This window comes from Falco biarmicus, chromosome 14 (assembly GCF_023638135.1).
Source record: "Falco biarmicus isolate bFalBia1 chromosome 14, bFalBia1.pri, whole genome shotgun sequence".
Classification (NCBI taxonomy): domain Eukaryota; kingdom Metazoa; phylum Chordata; class Aves; order Falconiformes; family Falconidae; genus Falco; species Falco biarmicus.
Genome location: NC_079301.1, coordinates 7,167,053 through 7,189,576, shown reverse-complemented (window position 1 = coordinate 7,189,576; position 22,524 = coordinate 7,167,053). Strand labels below are relative to the sequence as shown.

General features: G+C 41.1%; 1 long non-coding RNA gene across 2 annotated transcripts in view; it reads right to left on the bottom strand.

The window, feature by feature from the left end:
* The window catches only part of LOC130159034 (uncharacterized), a 441,764-nt gene that overhangs the window by 14,408 nt on the left and 404,832 nt on the right, over positions 1 to 22,524 (bottom strand). The gene's annotated exons all lie outside the window — the stretch shown is intronic.

The following is a 22,524-nucleotide window of genomic DNA, read 5'->3' as shown; positions in this document are numbered from 1 at the left end:
CCCAAAGAGAATGCTGACACCCCCGTTCTAATACCCATGCAGAAGGAAGCAAGATCAGCTATTGTTCTTAAATCTTAAAAAAAAAATAATAAAAAAATCTCTGAAAATTGCATCGTTGGGTCCTACAAGAGAGAACCTTGAAGAGTCTGGTCTGTTATCTGCAAGTGCTAATGTCTCTTCCACCAACTACAGTGTCATGCTTCTAGCACCTGGATGACTTGACCGCATAGCGTAAAACCAGGCATCTGCAAAAATGTGCCAAGTTTAACGGTGTAGGCAAGCATCTAGAGAGGTTTTTGCTGCATAACTCCCTGTAGGAAGTTAAACTCCTCAAACTGAGCTTCTTATGACACAAGGTCTTCTTTCTTTTTATTATTGTTATTTTTCTTCTTTTAAATTAACGCATGCAGCTGAGTTTGGGGGAGCAGAGCAGTGAGTAAAGAGGCACTAAGTAATAATCATCTTCCCTAACTGTCAAAAGATTGTTTTTGTTAATGCAAAATGCAGACAATTTATTGACAGAGATATGCTGCAGAGGGTTGATTTTGCTTTACTTTCATAGGGAAAAAAAGTACAGAGAGAAGGTAGACGGACAGACTGGTTGGATCTCAAATGGACAGCAAGTCATAATGATACGTTCATCTGAGAGGCTCAACTAGATCGACAGCTGAGAACATTTGGCAGTAAGAGATAAGTGATAATGATTTCCATCATGCAGTTCTACAGCACCCTTTTATTCCAAACCACTGCGAATATACCAAGAGATTCTTTCTTTTTCCCTTCTTACTCTGGGCTACACTTCACGTGGGGAGAGGGGGAGCAGGGAGGAGGACGACGTACCTGTTTAAAACAGCTGTACAGGAAGAAGTGCTGAGTGGCAAATGAAGGTGCAAGAGGCTGTGCTTTGACAGTCACACTTTGATTCCATTCCTGAACTGAGGACTGGGAGAAGTCCAACTGAAGTCAGTGAGACTATTCATGTGAGAAATGATGAGAAGGATTAGGTATGGCTGGAATGCACTGATAGCATGGCAGTTCTGAAGCATTTTCCTGAGCCTTGGAGTTGGGCATCCCTTGCTTGGGTGGTTTAACAGAATTACTAGAAAGGTAAATTCTTACAGACACAAGACCACCCTGTCTCTCCTTCAGGTTAGCTTCAGAAATTTAACACGTGTTTTTTATTCTTCTGACCATCCTTATGTACCCCTGAGTAATAAAGAACAACCTTCCCAAGAATCTGTTTGGAGGGACTGCTTTACATGCATCCAGCATGTGATGCAGTTGTGCTGTGGCACGTTAGCACTATCCGAGTTCATCTGACAGGAACTAGAAAACATCTTTTCCATTTGAAGATTTGAAGGCACAAGGGAATTTAAAGAGGGAGAGGAAATAGTACAGAAAAAAAGTGCAGAAAGTATAAAATCAATTTACCTGTGGGATTTTGGCAATTCAAAATAACCTCAGCTTATTTAACGCATTGTTAGTCATTAATTTTCTTTTTCTTTTTTCTTTTTTTTTTTTTAATTTTATAGGTTGGCAAATGAATGAATACTGCTTAGTCATACTTGATCAGATAAGCTACTACTGTTTCCGTTCCACTTCCTACACAAGTCTGAAGAAAAACAGTAAATACAAACAGGTGAGGAACACACTGGAAACATGATGACACAAAAAGCCTCATGTATGTTTTGGGGTATTTCTTTTCCTGAATCATACTTCACAGGAGGTTACCTAAATGGGAATTTATTGAGACCACCTCTTTCAAAAGTGTAGTCAGATCTGTCTAATGACAGTATGTGCTCAAAAAGTTGTTTTCTGTATTGTTTGAAAGAGTGCATCTTTAGTAGCAGAGATGTGCTACTATTCACCTATTGAACCAGACAGACATTATTCTTCAGCAGCCAAGCTGTTTCTTAGAAGTCATGCATCTGAGTAACCTGGACTAACTAACCCTCCTTACCTTACGTGAGCTGGCAAAATTATCATGGAGGGTGGCTGCAGGATGTAGAAAATCTATGGAAGAAAACATTTCTTTATCAGGAAGGAGACGAAATGGCCGTGCAGCTCTTTGGTCTCTGGCCTTTATTTCTGCAAAAAGCAAAACTGGTAGCTCATGACAAATATCACTGCCTTAAGATGAATATCAAATTACTGGAGAGTACAGAACCTGATCATTTATTGAAGAGCCTTGTAAAATGAAGAGAAACTAGCATCCAGAGGCTTTTGCAAGTCATATCAGTATGGCTGGAGGCTGTGCAGTGGGATGCCAGCTACTGGCTCACTTCAGTGATGTGCTGGCATACCTTGACACAGCCTCCAGAGAAGGCAGCTGGGTTCCAGGTTTGTTACTATAGATTTCCTAACTTGCCAATTAAATATGGAGGTATGAATTAAAATATAATTACTGAATATTAGAAACAGTAGGGGAATGATCTTAGCAGTATCAGGTAAAAGTATTCTGGAGGTACATTTGATTGTTTCCCCAAACCAAACTTAACTTAAAGGAAGGGAAGAAAACAAAGCAACTTCTCTGCAAAAGCTGGTGACAAACAATGGATAGGACCATGAGTCTGTACTCTGGCTAGCTACATTTTAACAATCTCTTAGGTATGTTAGTGCTTCCAACATTACAAGTAATTACCTGTGGGGCTCTGTAAACAGTCACTGTTACCATCTAGCTCTTCTCCATTTGAGAGAGCTGCAAGCCATTGTCATTCAAAATGCAGGTATATTCTGGGAACCAGTCCTGGCTCCAAATTATATTTAAGCACAACTCTCAGTAAGTTTCTCAAAACAAGTATGAGAACAGCAAAGCTCTGTGTTCCCTACAGGCCCTCCACCAGCAGCACAGGGGTGTTGACAGCAATTGAACAAGCAGCAGCTGTGCTTGCAATAGCCACAGCGAGAAACCAGCATCTGAGGATGTCAGAGAGCATCAGAGATGTCAGCAGGCTCCTGCCAGCACCTTTCCCTTCAAACCCTTGCTTTGTACTTCCTATGTTTTAAGCATATGTCTGTGCACGGCAAAGAAGAAAAGAGGTGGGAAGATGGGCTTTATTTTCTTGTATACCCCATGTAAAGCTATGGATCCACACACCTTACAGATTTTACTGGGTCAACCAAAACATTTCTAGTATATTCACATCAGTGCTTTCAAAGGGATTATACTGGTAGTTTCCAAAACATGGGTCACCTGCATGGGAACTCTCCTGGGTGGAGGAACACAGTACATGTTCCATTCATTTAGCCTGCAATGGAGTATTTAGGAACGGAGGCTGCAGCTTTCTCTAGGCTTTTCTCTTGGATTATTTCGAGGTTAATACCTAGGTACTGCTAATGAGCAGTCTAAGCACTGCAGCTGCAGGAGAGATGGGAAGGAAAAGGTCAGATGCTCGCTCTCATAGCAAAAGTATTTGTCACATGTGGAGCTGAATCTAGAGACAGATAGATGCTGCCTTCAAAATTTCTTAGTCTTTTCGAGTTCATTACTAAAAGGACCTGTTTTCTGCTTCACTAGGAGCTCAGCAATACAGGGGATTTTTGTTCTCTTAGTTTTCTGCTTCAGCCTATCCTTACTGGAAAGTAAAACACATCTGGAAAGTAAAACAGTAGAACTCTCCTGTTATATTCTTTAACTGTCAGCTCATCATCACCCTCCTCTCACATCACCTGATCTAGTGAGCTTGAAAACTGCTTGCTACCCTGCCATACATCATCTCCCAAACTTTACTGAACTCTCTTTTGGAAGGTTAAGCACCCTGCCAGAAACCTCCAAGAGTAACAGGCATGAGCTCTCCATCCCCAGAAGGCGGCCCTTGGTCCTGACAGCATCCCTGATCCAAAGGTGAGTTTCTCTGTGAGGAGCTGTACCAATCCCTATTTCCTTTTCCAGGTATTAAGTTCTGTGGAGTCATCAATTTCCACCCCAAATTACGGTCCCTGGGGTGTGGAAGAACAAGAAATAGAGAGCCACCACATTGGTCAAGGGCCTGGAGTACATGATGATGAGGAGATGCTGAGGAAACTGGGTATGGCGGACTTAAAAAGAGAAAGGTGAGAGGATCTCATCGCTGTCTTCAACTGCTGAATGGCAGCGTGCAGAGAAGTCAGAGCTGGACCACTGGAGGTGCACAGATGGTAGGATGAGAGGCAGTGGACAAGTTGCAATAAGGGAAATTCCAAGTAGATGTTAGAGGAAAAAAATGTACCAGTTCGACACTGGAATGGGGATCTGGTGAGGCTGGGAAATCTCCATCCTAAGAGATACCCAGATCTTGATTAGGCAGGGCCCTAAGCAGCCTGATTTAGCTGGCCGAACTTTAGGAGGGGATTTGACCAGGTGATTTCCAGAGTTCCCTTCCAACGTGCACTAAGAGTCTGCTGCTTTGTCAGAAGAGTCAATGCGTTCAGGTCGTGGTGGCATGTCCTGGCATACAGTGACTGCTCCATCCCAGTCCTAGCTAGTTCAACCATATGTTAACTAGATCCATTACCCTGATGTAAAGCCTTCCATAGAAACTGCCTGTCAGCAGTGAGGGGCTGCGGAGCCTTTCAGAACTCTTTCTGCAGGGGTGCCATGATTATGATCATAAGTTTGCGATAATGATAATGGAGCTAACCACAATACCATTTCCAACTGAGGTAAGCTATGGATTTGTATAAAATACATATCAAATTATTTCAAGACTTTTTAAGTTCAGAGCTGACAGGAGTTTTTTATTATAATGATTTTGTATTGACATAACAGCGACTTTCAGCTAAGCGGTTTGGACTATATATTTCCCTCATGGCCTCCAAAAGCACTGTAAATTGAAATGTACATCAAAACCAGTCAATCTTTGCTTGCTGGCAACATTGAAATTTTTTTTATTAAAAAAAGCTTATATCTTACAGTGACAGGACTACAATGAGAAGGGGTCTTAACAAAGTGCTCAAGATTTTAAAAAAATAATTGTTTATTTGACTAGATCCATAGGAGGATCCCTTTGCTCAATAAAATTGTAAAGATACTCATTAATGTCTTCAGAAATCTCATGACTTTATACAAAGCACTGGACTAAAGAAAACAAGGACCCCCAAATACTTTATCCTTCACTGACCAGACCCATAAACTGGCTGCCTGCAGCTGCTCCAGCAAGCAAACAGGACAACCCGCTCCCTGCTCTCCTGGTGCCCGGAGAGATTGTTCAAATTCCTTGGTTCAAACACTTCAGTGGAGTGGAAAGCCATGTTCACTCCTAACATGGTGGAAAAACGAAAAGGAAAAAGCTGGGATTGGTAATGAAAAAAACCCCACTGGACCTTGAAAACTTCACTCAGGTAAAGCAAAAAAATAGCATCTAAAAACTATAAATGATGAATGACAGGACTTGGCCAGGACTTAAGGCCACCTCTTCTGCAAAGTCATCTGTGCAGCAGTGATAGGTGCTAATTAATAAGTAGTGCTGGCTTTTCTTTACCAATTACTTTTTGATACACCTGATACTCCTCTTTGATAAGCCAGTCTAACTCGGTAATCGCTTTTATCAGAGCTGTGAGCAAGCAGAATCAAGTATACAGAGCCTTTCCTTTTAAGTTGTTTATCTTCTGCAGAATTCTTAGAGAACTCTGCAGAGAATTGTTTGGAATCGCAATGAATTAAACACCTTATTTTTAATTATTATTATTTGTATTGTAGTAATGCCTAGAAATCCCACTGTGGACAAGGGCTTTGCTGTTACGTGAATACAGCTCTGAAGACAGAAAAGGCTGTGTCCCAGAGAGCTTACCCCTGAGCTTTGTGATTGATTGCTCATCGTATTCCTTCCAAACGTTATCTCTGAGCGAGTGTTTTCTGTAATTTATGTCATATTCTATCTCCTGCCTTGTTTTGTGTCTGTATTTGGGGATGCAGTTTGCATGAAGCAGCTGACAACATAAAGTTGTATTGTGCAGGCTAGCAGGCAAACTCCACAAAGTACTGAGATCTGTGCTCTCTGGAGGAGGAAACTAAATTCGAAGTAGAAGAATAGAAGATTTTCTAACCATGCCAAATAAGTTCACGAGGTAAAGACAGGGGAAAAAAAGGAGACAACATGATCCTTACCCAGTATATCGGACTTGATTTAAAAAACTCAAATACATTGCCCCATAATGTGATCATTTCACTTTGTTTTCTTCAGGAAAAAAACCAACACTGAAACCCAGTATAGTAAACAGAGCAAGCAGATTGCTGGCCTTGGAGCAGTGAGCCTCCAGAGCACTGATTAAAAGCATCCACCCTCCAACACACACAACTCCTCCAAGAACTAAAGATATAACGAATGCCCTCACAACCTATTAGCAAGCTTTGTATTCTGAACAAGAGAACCCTGGGGCCCAGCCCTGAAAGGTCATGAAATTTCTTAGGCTCAAGCTAGACCTAATCAAGGTTTTCCCAAAAGTAAATGCAGGAAAATAATGATTTGGAAGAGGAAAATCTAAAGAAATAACATAATTCTCCCCTTCTTTAGAGTCTCTGAGCATAGCAGCTAATGGTACGTGGATCTGAAGGGGAAAAAAATTCCAAAATTAGTTCTGAAGAAAGATGGAGGCACTTGTTTCTACAAGGGGGTGCCAATGAATGAGACTACACCCATGGATATAAAAGGTTTTGATTAAATTCTCAATCGTGTTCACTGCTTTCAATGGCCATAGGGGTACTCTGTCAGTCTAGCCTGCTTTATCCTCTTTTGTTATTCTCAGCAAATTTTTTCGTTAATCTCAAAGAAACAACTTCTTTGTTAAGAACAGAAAGGGTTTCCTTTCTTTCTCTTTGCATATCTAACTCTTGCACCAAACTGTCCTCTCACACATACGCTTTCTCACGAACAGAGAACACCTCTTCAGACACCTCCTAATTTGTCACTGGTGATATTTTCTACGGCTTTTGTTAATGAAATAGAATTGAGATGGGCTCACTGGGCCAAACAGAATGAGTTAGAAAGTTTGATGGTTTATGGAAGAAAATATGTCAAATGACAAAACCAAGTTTACCACACACATCTTTTGACCTTCTCTCTCTTTTTTAATATTCAAATACATCCCACAAGAACTATTAGTTGCAAAATAAAAGTATTTGCTAATGATACAGCTTAAAAGTAAAAACAAAAATCACAGCCGCCTGCCTCAAAAATGCCCTCCTACAGTTCATTTATGGGTTTTCAAAGTGAAGGATTTTAGAAATGTAAAGAATAACTGACAGTTTTATATGCATAATGCATTCCTCCCTAGGCACATTTACAGCCTATATAGTGTGTGGTATTTAAAAAAAAATATTCTGAGATATAAAACCAGTGACTTAAATACAAAATCACTTTTTGAGTCTAATGTAGTTTTATCCTATACTGTCCCTTCGACTGTGACCTATACTTCACTTATATTAATTTGTTTGTTGGCCAGCCCTGCTTATCATGAATTTAGTATTTGAGGTGAAGTTCTTTTTCAGACTCTTTCCACCACACCATTTGTCTTCATAGCACAGATTCTCTTTTCTCTTGACTATTCCTCTGACATCTTTGCTTGAGTTCGTGTTCTTCTATCCACCCCCCAGGCTATGGCTGCCTGCTTATTTATGCTGTCGGCTTAATTTCTTGATTGATATTCTCACATTCCCCCTGCTACTTACTTATTTACATTGTCTGCTTGTTTCCAAGTCCTGCTTCTTTAAGATCACAATGCTATTTTATTTATGGAAGAGAATCACTGTTTTCCACAGCATGTTCTTTATGCTTCTGCCACGACCTTCCACAGTACCAGTTAATCATCCCAAATATTGCTACGCTCCAAGTGCTGTGCTTTTCAATCCTCTGTGCCTCTGGTGGAATTCTCTTCCTGGGGACACCTCACCCGCTGAAGTAGTGCATTTTTTTTATGATATTCATTATTTAGCACCTAAACAGCACTACCTTCTCTTGGTAAACAGAACAGAAAGTACTTATGCTACATTACTCATGACCTATGGATCTGATTTACCCTTCTCTGGTGTAGATCAGTAATGGCAACAGCTTCTACAGTCAAAGAGTTTACCCCTGGGTAAAAAAAACTGGCAAAAAAAGAAGTACCGTATAAGCATATGTGGCCACCTGATAGCAAAAGATACAACATCCTATATGGGGAGAGAAAGAAGTGGCTACTCTTATCCATAAAACAAACATTTTTGAAGGCCTGCAAACACATAGGGGTAAAATGCTGGTTCAGGAAAGGCAAGAGAACTACTGATTTCAGTCGTGTCAAAGTTTCCCTGAGCTGTTTGGTTGCTGAAGGATGAACTAGAGTGAGTATCAGGACAGGAATCTCAAAGGATTCCTTGGGATGAGAGAAAGGGTGTGAGAAAGCGAGACTTACACTAGGCAGCAACTCAAAGTGAGCTTCTCCTTGACTGAGTAGCCAGAAATCTTCCTACCCAAGGTGCGCTGCTCCTTTTAGCTATTGCCAGAACATTTTCATTCCTCTAGCCAAAGGTTTGTCATGAGAAAGGTTGTACCAAGTTCTCCGTGTACATAACAAAATGTACTGTGGGCTTCTCCTAATTAATGCTGATGATTTCTCCTCAAGTAACGACCTTGCACCTCCCAACCAACACAGAGGGGACAGTGAAGCTTAGCTCTGCTTCTCCAGAGCGATGTGCTCCTGCCAGTGCATGCCGTGCCCTTGGGCGCAGTGCTAGGCTAACAGCGACGGCAAGGAGGAGGGTATGCGAGAAGAAGAAACTGGGAATGTGGCTGTTCAGGTAAATTCCCAAGTGTACTCAGAGTCCTGTCTGAGTGGTATCTTGCCCTGGTTATAGCCAAGCTCTCCTCAACATGCTGGAGACATGCTCCCACGTCTGATGTGATATTTAAAATGTCCTAGTGGAGTGCTTTGAGATAGAGATGCTGAGCTGAGGTAGGGAAGCCTGCCTTTTCTTTGCAGGTGTAAAACTTTGAATGCTCTAGCAAACCAAAGTTCAGTGAGTTGATAAAACGAATAATTTGTGGCCTTATTTAACTGCCTTGCTTAATTTGTTGGCTGTTAAGAAGTTAGACTGTTTGTTTTGCTGTGGGGTGGAGAGCACAGTCCAAGTCCATCCTGCTTTTGTACTGCACAGAAGGGGAAAGGAATCAGCAGAGGCTATTCATTTAACAAGTGGCAAAGCGGTGATGCCACAGGGGGGAAAAATAGATGCAGCTGTGCCTGCAACATTACTTAATCTTTCTCCCTCCAATGCTTCCATGAAGATTGAGCCCCAGCCAGCAAAGGAACAGCTGTTGGTGGTTATACAAACTATCATGCCTGAGTCCAGCCTGAGGCTGGGAGATATGCGTTTGGTTTTCTACATAGTGCCTTTCATAGCTAAAGGTTCATAAAACTATCCTCATTGCCCCAGGACTCTGCCTCAGTGTTGACATGGAGTTGGGGAATGCAAAGGTGGCATTTCTTTTGAAGCCAAACTACGGCCGACGGTGCAATAGCTGGGTCACCAGCAGCAGGGCTGGTAGCGCTGCTCTTACTGCACTGAACACCCTGAGCAGCTGGCAGCGAACCTCAGTGGAAGATGTCTTCAAAAATCTGTTTCCCTTCTCCATGCCACCACATTCTAAGCTCTGCATCCACACCACACTGCATGGCCCAGAATCCTGCTGCCTTCAGGAGAGGAATGCAGGACTGGAAAGGACTTCCTGGGTCACAACCCACTATTAAAGACAAGCATTTAATCGCAGAGACATAATAATAACAAAAAGGCAGAAATAGTAATTTTTAATTCTGAGTTATATAAAGGCACGTCCAAATATAAATCACAATGGAAACTTCAAAGAGAACTAAATTGCCTGATCCAGTGAAATAAATCGGATCCAAAGCAGCCTACTATCTAGCTTCAGAAATACAGCCTACAAGACATTAATTAATATAGAAGCAGAAGGAAAGATTGATGCCAGATTTAAATAGGTGTATCTGAAATCACAATCTTGTCCAAAGCATCCTGAGTCATAATCTTGAATGACAGAATTAGTGGTGGGTGGTAGGGGGTGTCCTGCCCAACTGGAAGATTGTCCCCTGTCATTTTGGCAACCATCAAACTTCAGAGCACTGAGATTTCAGTGGTCTGATTTTACTCATTTACCCATGAGCTCATCTGCTGAGACAGAACAGAAAGCTTCTTTCTTTCATTCTTTGATGTAAAATAAAAATGATAAAAATTGACAGCAAAATCTAACTATCAAGAGTCTGCCAGAATTGGTAAGAAGGAGAGAAACAGAGATTAATGGATCCTAGAACTTTTTCTCCACTTTATATCCCATTTGGAGGTGGGCAGTAGAGATGCTGTGGCTCCAGCCTGGATATTTTACCATTGCATTTGCAAGAACACAACGCGATGGAAGAGGCCTGGCCACCCTTCATCCTATCCCACCCTTCTACATCTACCCAAGGGCTCCTATGTTATCTTTCTGCTACAAGTAACTGGCTTCACCCTCTCTGCTACAGTGCTTAACTGCTTCCAGGGGGCTGTGCCAAGACGTAGAGCGCTCCTTCCATTTCTTACTGACCAGCTCGCTGTAAATCTACCATAGCATGAAAGCAGTCAGAACTCCAGTTAGAACCAGTTGGAATTTCATGAGCGTGTGAAGAGAACAGATCTCCACTGCTTTACTGACACGGCCTTCGCACTGCTCGCTCTACCTTTGGATCCAAGGTGGATGAATGCTTGAGGATCAACAGGCTCCAAGTGCCACTGACTGCTGACTCCTTAGCAGTAGGCCAGGAATGTTCTTTACTTAAGAAAGAGCTTTTTTAGTTCCTCGGAGTGGTAATGCTTTGTTCACACCTCATCTTTAATTCTTGCGGCAGTATTTTCCTTCACTGAGAGAGCTCCCAGAGGACCCTCCCTCGGCATGACTAACATGCTTTGCTGTACAGCACATTACCCTGTGCTTGCATATTTGCAAAGCAGCCAGGAAGTAACAACTGACAGACCTGTGCACAGTGTCTGGCCCAAGCCTGAGCACGACATGTCCTATTCATCCAACGAGACATCTATTAAACTTACTGTTGTCTACCCTAAGGGAAGAGTAAGCTGTGTAGTAGTTAGACCTTCAAGAAATCCTTGAGGCTGGCTGAGATGCTGGCTCTGTGCACAGAGCCTCTGAGCACCTGGGAAATTCCAAATGAATCACAGACACAAGTCCTGACTTAAGTGAAGTGGTGATGAACATGTGGTTCTAAGAGCAATACATTAACAAGACTTAAATGATTTATACAAGAAAATCTGTCTTGAAAAGAAAACAACCGGTTGGTTTAGTCAGATGCTTATTAAAACCTCGTGCCTTACCTCTGGGCCATGGTATTTTTAAGATCTCATCCTACAAAACACTGGCACCTTCTCAGAGGTAATGAATGTTCTTACCTGACAGTGAAGCTGGACAAAGGGAGCACTCAGCGACCCTCACAATGAGTCTCAGAGAGAGGGTGGAGGAATGAGAAAAGCAAAGCCTCAGGCTTGGATGATCATGAAATCCTGAAGGAGTTCAGATGCTTTTCTGAACCTGTTCTGCCTAGAAATCACAAAGGATCCGCTTCTCTCATGTGATTCACAATGCTGTTCTGGTTTCAACTGGAAACTATGCTGTATTTCAGCAGAGTTTTCTGCTTTCAGCCTAAAACCAAAAAATGCAAGAACACAATAAACATTCTGTTAAGTCTGACCAAACTTCTTCTAGCCTTAGAAAAAATACCTATCCTTGCTTTATTAGAACCAATTTGGATCACCCATCTGTTGTCTGAGGGAGTTTGAAAGCTCATGGGTGGAATTTAAAAAAAAAATTCTTTCCGTATTCTTAACTATTCCACTGGCATTTGCTTACTAGTTTCTTGCCAGCTAAGAAGTGTCTGAAGGGTACGGCACCTGAAGCTTTTTGGAAGTAGTTTAGTTCAAGCTCTATGTAACAAGCAAGTGACAAGTGTATTGTGTATTGTCACGGGCATCTTTCCTCATAAAGAAAAAAAGGCGTGTATAGATCTGGAGTTATTTTCCCCACTCCTCTTTATTACTTTTCCTTTGTTCTCTTGCTTATCTATTCCTTTTTAATGCAGAAGATAATACAATTCCTATTCTCCTGGCTTGTGATGTTCAATGCATTTTGACATGTGATGCTGGTTGATGAAATTGGAGGAGAAAAGCTGCATGATGATTTAAAGTGTTATTTTCATGATTGTGCCACTCTTGAGTATGGCACAAAGGCAAACATGACATATGAGCCTCCCGAAGAAAATAATCAGGATGACAGAACGTTAAATTAAAAATTAGACTGTCCTGGTTAAACCAGAATGTCTGGACATCTAACCTTATAGGATTATATCTAACATCCTTTTACCAGCGACAGTTAATGCTTGAAGGGATTTTATTCTCATGTAATCCCTGCATTGCTTTCAAATCTGCTTGTTTGGGGAGATATAATTAAAACTTATTATTCCTCCTTTCTCTGCCAACCAACTGTCAGAGAGCAGGAACAGAGAAAACAAGATTTCTTTACCATCGAAAAACCTTGTTATTTTATAACTAAAACCTTATATATCTACTTAATTTCAAATCAAAGGATCAGTAAAGCCCTTTTCACTGGTAAAAATGTAGTGGACATGACAGGCTCTGATATCAAATTTCCCTTAAGAAAAAAAATATGTTGACAGATCATTGGAGAAATAGGAGTTTCAAAAACGCTCTTTCTCCTTTTCCTTTCTCTTTGTTCTGCATCTTAGAAGGTATCAGCTGGTTTTTGTATATGATGCAGTAAAATGACAATTACTTTTGTTCATACTGCTCTACCTGTTCTGTGTATTTAATGCAAAAGAATAAAAGAGCATTATATATAGTATAGGTATGTGACTGGAAAAAAGTAGAAACCCAGCATGAAATTTAGGAGGAACACTCTAATATACATAGAGTATGTATGAGTGATACTATGCTATTTAGATCCCTGAAGGAGTTTCAGAGATTTGACAACCTTAAACCCAGGGATTCAGGACTTTTTCATTGCTGATACACTCTCTCATGTCAGTTCAGGTTGATCTTAATAGCTCAAATCCAGGATATAAAGGACGGCATCTCTACCAGTTTCAGAGAAGACCGAGAAAGCTGCAAGGAAAGCTCTTGATACCATGCGGCCAGAAGAAATTAAAGCTTTGCTTTTATGTTTTACTGACATTTAAATGAACTGATAAAGGAAAAACTCAGATACTTGGGGGTAAAAGGTAGCTGGAAAATGTCTAGTGTCTGTTAGCTGTATTAGAGCAAACGGACTTTTATTCCTCCTCTTTACAGACATTTGTCTTCCCCTCAGTATTGAGGCAAACAAATTTCTCCCTCTCTTCCACTCCCTTTCTAAACAACCCTCCTTGCTCAGCACACACTGGCTCTTCTTTCATCCAATATCCAGAAGGAGACTAAGTACAGCTCAAGCTCTTCTCCTGCCCTGGGACAGCACCGTACAAACAGACCTCCCCCGCGTCAGCCCCCCAGCCGCCCACCTCGCGTGCTGCTTTTGACTTCCCTGGTAGGGTGCCACAGGACACGTGGCTTTAGACTGCTGTGACATGTTTCCCCCCACTTCTCAAGGCTGACACATTCTACATAAACCTGTTTTTTTATGTTTAGCTGAATCACCTCACGCCTCATGGAGTGCTCACAGCTTTGCCGTTAGTGTGATATTAATATTGCCCCCGTCCCTGGTGGACAGGCAGCGCGTGAGTAATCCTGCCCACAGCCCTCACCTCTCCCTCAGCCACCAGCATCCTGCAGTTACAGCTCTGAGCTGCACTCACCACTGTCTGCAAAAAGCCTCACAACAGTTCTGGAAGCAAAAAAAAGACCAGTCTCCGTGTGCTGAGACACTTCTGTATGGGCCCAGCCACCCAACCGTGTCCAGCAGCATCCCAGCCACGGGCAGCAGCCTCTGCTGCCTGCAGGCAGCTCTGACCCCACCAGCCTGGCACAGCAGGTACCTTGGGGGAGGACTTGCTTCCTTTGGGGAGAAAACTGCAGCCTGCCTGTAATTATTTTTTAGCAGATTTCAAAGGACAAGACAGTCAGCTCTTCTAGGAAGAGATCCACAGTAGTAAGTGATCCTATTAACTCTGATGTGCAACTAAGTCCTGCAGCTGAAAACAAGAATGATTTAATAAATAAAAGAGGTAGCTTGAAGACACACTCATAGGCCCTAAAGGTCAGTGATTGCAACAGTTACCATATGGCACTATGTGAAGGTGGGAGGCGGGAGGGAAAATGCAGGCTCCCAGTTATCACTGTGGGGTATCTGGCAGATCATGGGCTTTCAGTGGTGATACTGTCTACATCACCAAACAGATTCTTCAGTTCTACCATAGCAACCTTCATTCAATCAATGAGGTCATAGCAGTGTCAACTCCAAGAAGCTACAGCTTCTTGTTTTCTTCAGATAAGAATTTCTGAACAACAAAAGAATAAAAATATCCAAACCCTATCTTCCCTGCAAAAGTGTGGGTGTGACTATCACACGGTGCGTATCACTCAGCTCAGCCCCATGGCAATTGATGGGGTTGTACTCATTTCATACCAGCTTGGATTTGATACATAAACATCTAGCATTCCCTTTAGCAGTCAAAATTAAGCAGGATTTTTGGTTTTTGAAAGCTAGGACTGAATTCATTGAATACTTCATTTTTTTGGAAGAACACTATTGCTTATATAAGTAAAGAAATTCCCCAAAAAGTAAACTTCCCGACAGCTCTTCCTTCAAAGAAAGAGAAGAAATAGATTTTTATTTACCTGGGAGAATCCCCAAGTAGCAACTCTCAGTCACCCACAGGTGGCTGATTGAAATATTGATTAAGGTCTATTTCCTGCATCATGCTCGTGTGGCAGCTTTGCTGCATCTCTTTTTTACATGCTAAAAGAATGCATTATTTGGGAAAGAAATCAGTAACTAGGATCAGGTTTTTAAGTACTTTTGAGGCTAAACTAAATTCAGCCTGGCTTTTCTAACTCTCTAGCAAACATCAGCAATTCAAACCTTTTCTTCACAGGTCTTAATCTTGTGGTGGAGAGTTTCTCTTTATAAAGGATGAGAAGATGCCTCAGTTTCAATGTGCTAAACAGCTGGCCCAGGGACTAATACTACAGCGCAGTCTAAGCTATTTTTACTGGGCTTGTAGAACTTGGCTACAATCACGAATATGACACATTTCACTCCTCTTCATTCCTTCCTGTTCTTTGGTCTTCTCTCTTAGATCCTGAATTTCAATCCTGTGTTTAATACACCCCTATTCAGAACAGATCATAAATCGTAATATTCCTTCTGATCACTCAGTTTTAGCATGAATCAGGAACTCAGTAGTAAAACCAACTTTTATTATACTGCTTTTGGTCATCTTTAAGGAAAATTCAAACTTCTGTTTCTGGGCACAATCCAAAATCTGAGTGATGAGGCCCAGAAGAAACTTCAGCAAAACTGCTGTAGAGTTTTCTGATTCAGACGGTCTTTCCCTTAAAGAAGCTTGAAGTGTCAATAGCTTTCAAAAAAGTCCAGACAAGCCTTCAGTCTATACAGTAATCCACCATGTTCATAGTCACTGTTCTTGAGCCATGAAGCAGGTATCAAGCTGTAAAAGCGAACAACTGAAAAAACAGTACCCTTCAATCCCGAGAAAGTTCTTTGGATAAGGAACTATGAAAATTAATCAGGAAGTTTTTAAATCAGTTCGTGACCATAAAAATAAGTAAACTTTGAATATGTAATGTATTCTTTCTCAATTTTTCTTCTTGTGTGCAGTAATGAATGTAAGTCATCACTGAGACAGGACCTAGTTTTACTAGCCAGAGTCGATGGGGTTAAATAAGTGATTTATGCCAAGGCAGAATTTGCTTTGTAATCTGGATTTGAACCAGGTGATCTATTCATGAAAAGCTACATCACTTATTGCTTGAACCCATGCTAACCTATCTATATTACGGTATTGATTTCTCCACTCTTGTTACTTCCTTTCACACATTAAGTCATTGAGTAGTTGCCTTTTTATCATATCACCCCTATTTTTGCTATGATTTTTTATCTACTTTTAAACAGTAGATACAGGCCATACTAACCCATTGCTGAAACCTTTCTTATACAGGGACGTGTAATCCTTTTTATTACACGGTGCTTTAATAACTTGCTTTGTTAACAGCCCATTCATTTCAGATAGTTTGATAAGGCAGTTCCCGATTGGATTTAGTAGTTAGCAAAAAGCTTTGTTATCCTTTCAGAAATGCAAATATATTATTTCATTCCTATATGTTGATCCAGATTTTAACCTAGTATTTGATTAAGTAAACATGAACGTTCTTTAGCAACAATGTGTTTTTCCAAAATGCATGCTTGATTATTGAATTAAAACTAGAGCTGGGTAATCTGCAACTTCTGCTGAAGTGAGGAAATGTCACATGGCAGCTAGAGAGATGAGAGAGGGTGAAGATCACGATAACTGAAACTACCAGAGGAACGCAGATAAGAAGTTAAATACAAAACCTGGAATTTGGCCAGCAGATCCAGGTTAATGGTCTTACCCTTGAAAAACTTCATAGCAAGCGTTCAGCACCTAGGTTTTACAACTCATCTTGGATAGTTGTGATGAACTGCACTGTAAAGACGGCTTTGTTTCAGGGTCAAAGTCTGAAGGAGCAGAAAAAGGCAAGAGCAATGTATAGCATTGCCAGACTTGCTCTGTAAACCTGGACTGTTCCTCAGAGGTCTCCCATGCAACTGTAGCCCAGAATCAAAACATGTAGCCCAAAATATAGCTTCAGGTCTTCAAAACGCTCAAACAGGGCTATTTAAATGTAAAGCAAAATACCAGAGCATGCTAGATTTCAGTTTGTCACTGCCATAAGGTTCAAATAATTACCTAAATACAACACTCATTATGTATTCAATTAAAACTTTGTCAGCCACAAAAGCTTAGAAACACAAACCTGTCCCAGTCTACATTCAACAAAATGAAAACCAGTTAACTAAATACCATAAGACTCAGTGGGAACACTGACATATGTATGCAAGTTATTTTAATTAGACTATACAAGAGAGACACACACAATCTGCTCCCTTATGAAAACCCAGATGTAGGCTTAGTACATACTACACCTAGAGTGAGGAACACTACCAAATGCTAAGACTTCTCAGGGAAACATTCCAGTAGGCAACCTCTGGAAAAATCAACATTTCTCTGTAATATTCTAGGCCAGTCCATCCTCTCCAGCATTTACCCTGAAACAACTCTTGCAGGCTACCAGTCAATTACTACAGCCTGCTCTCCTACCTGCTTTTATTTAAAGTATCAGCAAACAGTCAGATATTTTGACATCAGCAGGTGGAAGAGCCTCATTACCTTGCAGACCTAAACCCGCAGATTAATTAGTAACATAAACATCTATAAAGGAACAAAAGGTGAGGGACAGCTTGTTTAGCTGACTTCCCATTAAACGATTGCCTGAATTTATGTGTACTGATCTACCTGCTATAATAGCTTGGCTTCTTTCTCCTATATTCTTCTCTGGTATGGTGCCAGGTACGTAGTGTGGGGATCGTACTAAGTTAAATGAGTAGTGTGGGGTGCTTTATCTGCAAAAACACACTTTCCCACTGCTCATGCTATTATGAGATTCATACCAGGCATTGCAAATTTTGCTGACTCGAGTTTTGTGAAAAAGTAATCAGAGGTAAGTAGCAGTGCCAACCAGTAGTTTGAGAAACTTCAAATGAAAACACAGATTAGCAGCTCACTCAAGTGAGGAAGGCTTTCAGAACTGGTGGAGCTTCTGCTTTCTGGGAAAGAATAACCAGATGAAGCACATTGCCCCAGAGCCAGGATGGTTAGCACAGAACGTATGTCTTGCAGCACATCACAAAACTGCACAGCACGAGACAAGCATTTTGTAACTTTACCAACTGAAAGTCACATTTCTTTCTAAAATGGGTGGAAGTCAATAAATTCCTATGGATAGAAGTAGTTAATTGATTTTGCTGCCACCTGTGAGCCAAAGTAAGCCCTGAATATAATATTACTTACGGGCTTCTTCACACTATTGCGAATAATTCACACAAGAGAACTCCAGACAAATTATTCTAGTCCTGTGTCTTTTTATTGCTGCTAATAGCTTGTTTCAACAAAGAATCAGACATTCCAAAATTGATGGGAAGAATATTGACACTGGCTTAATAAATCCTTCCAACCAGAAAGAGTTGAACAAAGGGAAATAGGTTACGGTTTTCCTTGAGGACCTGTTCCATAATTAAGGAGCTTGGGGCAGATTTTAAAGACTGAGAATTCCAAAACATGTGTCAGTTTGTAATTCCTCTGATCATTTCTTTTCTCAGTGTGCCCCTCTACCATCTAAATGCCTTTTAAAGTCTGCCCCTTGAACGTATCTTTCCTTGGCAATTTATCTCTCTGTGTATGCTTTTTGATATGCAGGAAGCTTAGATATACTACATACTGATGGCTAAAAGTGATGGGCTGTGGAAATAAAGCTTTAACTAAGATGAAATCAGAAAATCTGGAAAACTACAGGGACAAGGCTGCCTGAGCAGCCTGTTCCAAGATTGGCGGTGTGCAAAGTTAAGCTTTTAAGACAGGCAGCCTTAAGTTTTTCAGATATTCAGAACAGAAATTGTGTGGCCTTGAATTCAGCCTATCACAGACAGCTTAGCACCACTTGACTGCCAGAGCCAGACTGATTTTTATAACGATTGTTAATAATCAGTTGCATAATAAGCTCACATGTGAACATTACACATTCTTGATTAATATTTATGTGACAATGAAGTAGTGAAATAAGAGAGGTATCTAGGGGCAGAGGTAGGAAAGGGAGGACTCACCCAGTTTATGAACTGTGTCACATGCTGTGATACCACTCCATCTCACTCAGCTGCATAAAGAAAAGGAATGCAGCACTTTAAGAGAGATCCAGTTTTTCTAAGACAGGGGTATCTGGAGGACAACAGAATAGCAACAAGGTCTGTCATGCTGGTGGGGAGATGGATAAATGCTTCTAAGCTCTTTGTGGACAGCTGACAATGAACCTCAGAGATACAAAGTAAAAAAACAACCCTTGCTGTTTCCAAAATCTTGTAGATAGAGCTGTGCTTGATAAGACCTATAAGAAGATAAAAAATATACCTTTACAAGTAAATTTCTTTCCATCCAGGGAATTAATGTAAGAAGGTAATTTTCTAACCACTTCTTCCTCTGCCAGCTGTTTTGCTCTCTGAAGGACGAGCCCATGTTCAAGAAGGCTGGGATTTACAAAAATCTTAACAAGCACAAAGGATTTTTTCTAAACCCTTCTCCACTCTGTTGCATGTAGAATTTTGCCTGCCTTATTCTCCTTTTGTTCTCTCTCTGACTTGATACCTCATATCTCTCCGTTGCTCACTCTCTGTGACTGGTCCCTCTCAAAACGCTGCACACTTGGCCCATTGCCTCAGCTGTAGGGACAGAGCTCTGCTCACCGCTATCTCTCAATCACGAAGCACCAAGCTTGGGGCGCTTTTGGAAAAGATATAAGGTTATCTCATCTGCCTTCTTGTCTACCTGGAACGGTGTAGGCAGAAGGGATAATAAAGACATTTGGGACATGAACAGGAGCCCTCCCACACAGCAGGAAATTGTGCTTATGAATGTTGTCTCACATGGAAGGAATAACTGAGTTTTTACTGGCTGGACCTGTCATCACTTCAGCAAATAAATAGTGAGGATGGGTGGGAAGATTGGCTTCCAGCCTGATCTGAAAATCATGTCTGAGCTGCAGGAATGACAGTGCTTTGAGGCTGGCTGCTAGAGGAAAATGGGAAAATGTGGCTTTTGCATGTGAGAAGGGGGCATAAGGAGAAAGCTATGGTGCTTGGACTGCGCACAAAAAGTCTGAAGCTTTGCTTCACTAATTTTCACCTCTCAGTGAAAATTTACTCTCCCCAGGTTATAGAAAACGCAGGTCTGTTCTGAATGTCTGCTTGTTCAAGAATAATTTTCTTTGAAGTTCTGGCAAATGGTCCCTGTGAAAGCTGCTGAAGATTCCGGTACCACTGCTTTAGAAATGGGCTTTTCATAAGCAAATACCAAATTACCTTGCTGTCTTCATATGATGCACTGTTCAAGAGTACTGATAATTGACACAAAAGCCAGACATCCAGATTCCAGGAGGTGAAAGAGAGTCATTCATGTTGGCCCTTTGATGCCACCCCAATGCAGCTGAACTATGCCTACAGAGGACTTCTGTTTAAAAAGCAGCAAGAAAATATCCTTTCCTTTGCACATTTTTCTGTTTCGTGTTAGGGAGTTGTACTGACTTTGTGGAGTCATTGCAGTTACTTGTAAATGATGTATGAAAAGAAAAATTCCTGTCCTTTCCATGCACCAAGAGAATACTGGCAGCTTTCAGCAAACCCGGGTATGCTGCTTGCTTATATTAAATTCAAACTCATCAAGTAAAGATTCTGAATTGGAAGATAATTTTCATCCAATTACCTCTACTGCTACTTCAAAGGAGTGCAGATTTCAGGAGAGTCTTTTTTTGCCCCTTTATCTGCCCCAAGTCCACCTTCAGGTTTTAAAGATTTTATTTATAAAGGGCAGATTTCAAAGTTTAAAGAGTAAAGCCTGGGGAGGGATATTTCTAAAGGGTTGGGTGTGGTTCTCTCTGACACCACAGGGAAGAATTGCCCCAAAGGCTGATCTTACAACCAGAAAAGCCATTGGCACATTTTTAAAAAACAGAAAAAGACCCCATGACTGAGACTATGAGCCAAACTCAGCTGTTTTCCCTCTTAAACTCACTCTCTCTTGGTCCAGTGGGAAATCCAAGCTGTTCTGTGTAGGAACTTGATTTTCACAGTAAGTAAAGACTTCACTGTGTAACTACAGGAGTCTCTTATTAAAAAACAAAACAAAACAAAAACCAAACACACACACACACACCGCCAAACAACCAACACCCACAAAAAAACCAACAAAACCCCCTCTTTAATATGATCCCCTATTCTCTAGGAACACCCCAAAAAACAGTACCTGCATTGGCTGTGTTACTTTTAGACTGCTGCAATAGCAATTTTTTTTTTTTTAGCTGAAGATACACTGAATACAGCACACTGTTTGCCTTGCTCTCAGCTACAGGTGAAGCTGCAGCCTCTGTTGTTGCAGCTCTGTTGATCTCAAAGCCCCAGAACTACATCTGTGCTTTTCTCCCTGCCACGTTGTTTGATTAGAGGAAAAGTCACCACAGCTCTGCTTTCCTGCATTTCAGGATCTTACACACTTTGCTTAAAAGTAATTTTGTCAGCTGGATGGCATAAAATACTCTACTTTCTCAAAGCTGCATGTAAAGAGGAATACAAATTTTTGTTTTTAACTTCCTTTTAATTCTTAAATAAGCAGTCTATTCTTCTCAGACACATGACCCATCCTCCTTCAGTTATCTACCTTCTCTAACATGTTGTTCCACTATACAGGCATGTAAATAAATTACCTTACTTTCCCCGTGTGAATAACACACTGACATTTAATTCTACCTAATGCTTTAGGGGGTAAAAGATAGGAAGAGCTAGGACAGAAAAAAGTATTCTCCTGCCATTTGGAATGAGAAGCAAGGAAGAGACAGATGGCAGCTTTCCCTTCTTTCTGAAGCAATAGTGTCTTAAAGCTCTTGGATGCTGTACTCTGAAATCTATAAAGAGCTTTGAAAGTGCCTGTGTGTGAGGGGCTGGCAAGGATTTACTTGTTTATGGGAAGTATTCCTGCTCTGGGTAGAGTAAGAAAAGACTAGGCAAGAAATGGCTGGGACGTTTGGAGTGTAGATTTGCAATGCTCTGCACTAACCAGGTGCATTTAGATTTCAGTTCAGCAGCTGGGTATTAGAGAAAAAAGAAAGAAATATCTCTAACCAAACAATTCATCTTAAAAAAAATCACCTCTGCAAATGCTCCTCCATTATTGCTTTTGATCCCACATCACCTTCCCCCTTGCCTCCCTGGGGGTTTTAGGAAGAAAGCTAAAAGACCTTCAGCAGACAGTGATCCTTAACCTCCTCCCTAGCTGCTCTACTCCGGCAAGCCACTCTCCAAAGGGATGTATGGGCAGACTTGGAAGTCAGACACAAAGAAGTCCAGGTAGAAAAATCTATCCAAAGCCAACATAAAATACTGCACACACTCATCTCCTCAATTCTTCCACAGCAGACCAGCTCCAGACAGAAGTGATCACCTTCTGTTGTAGCCTGCCACAACATGGTCAGGACAAAACAATTTTGCAAAAATCCTGTTTTTAAGATTCTGTTTCAAGGTGAGTTACATTCTGTCTTTGCTGTGTGGAGCTGTGATGTCTGTCCACAGAAATACCCAGCTGGGCTCACAACCCACAGTGTCAGAGACTCTATAAACACAGTTTTAGCGAGAGAAGAGAGTATGAAATGATTAAGGTTGTTTGGCAGGAAATTCTTTGCACCTTTTTAAATATTTTCTGCATCATTCA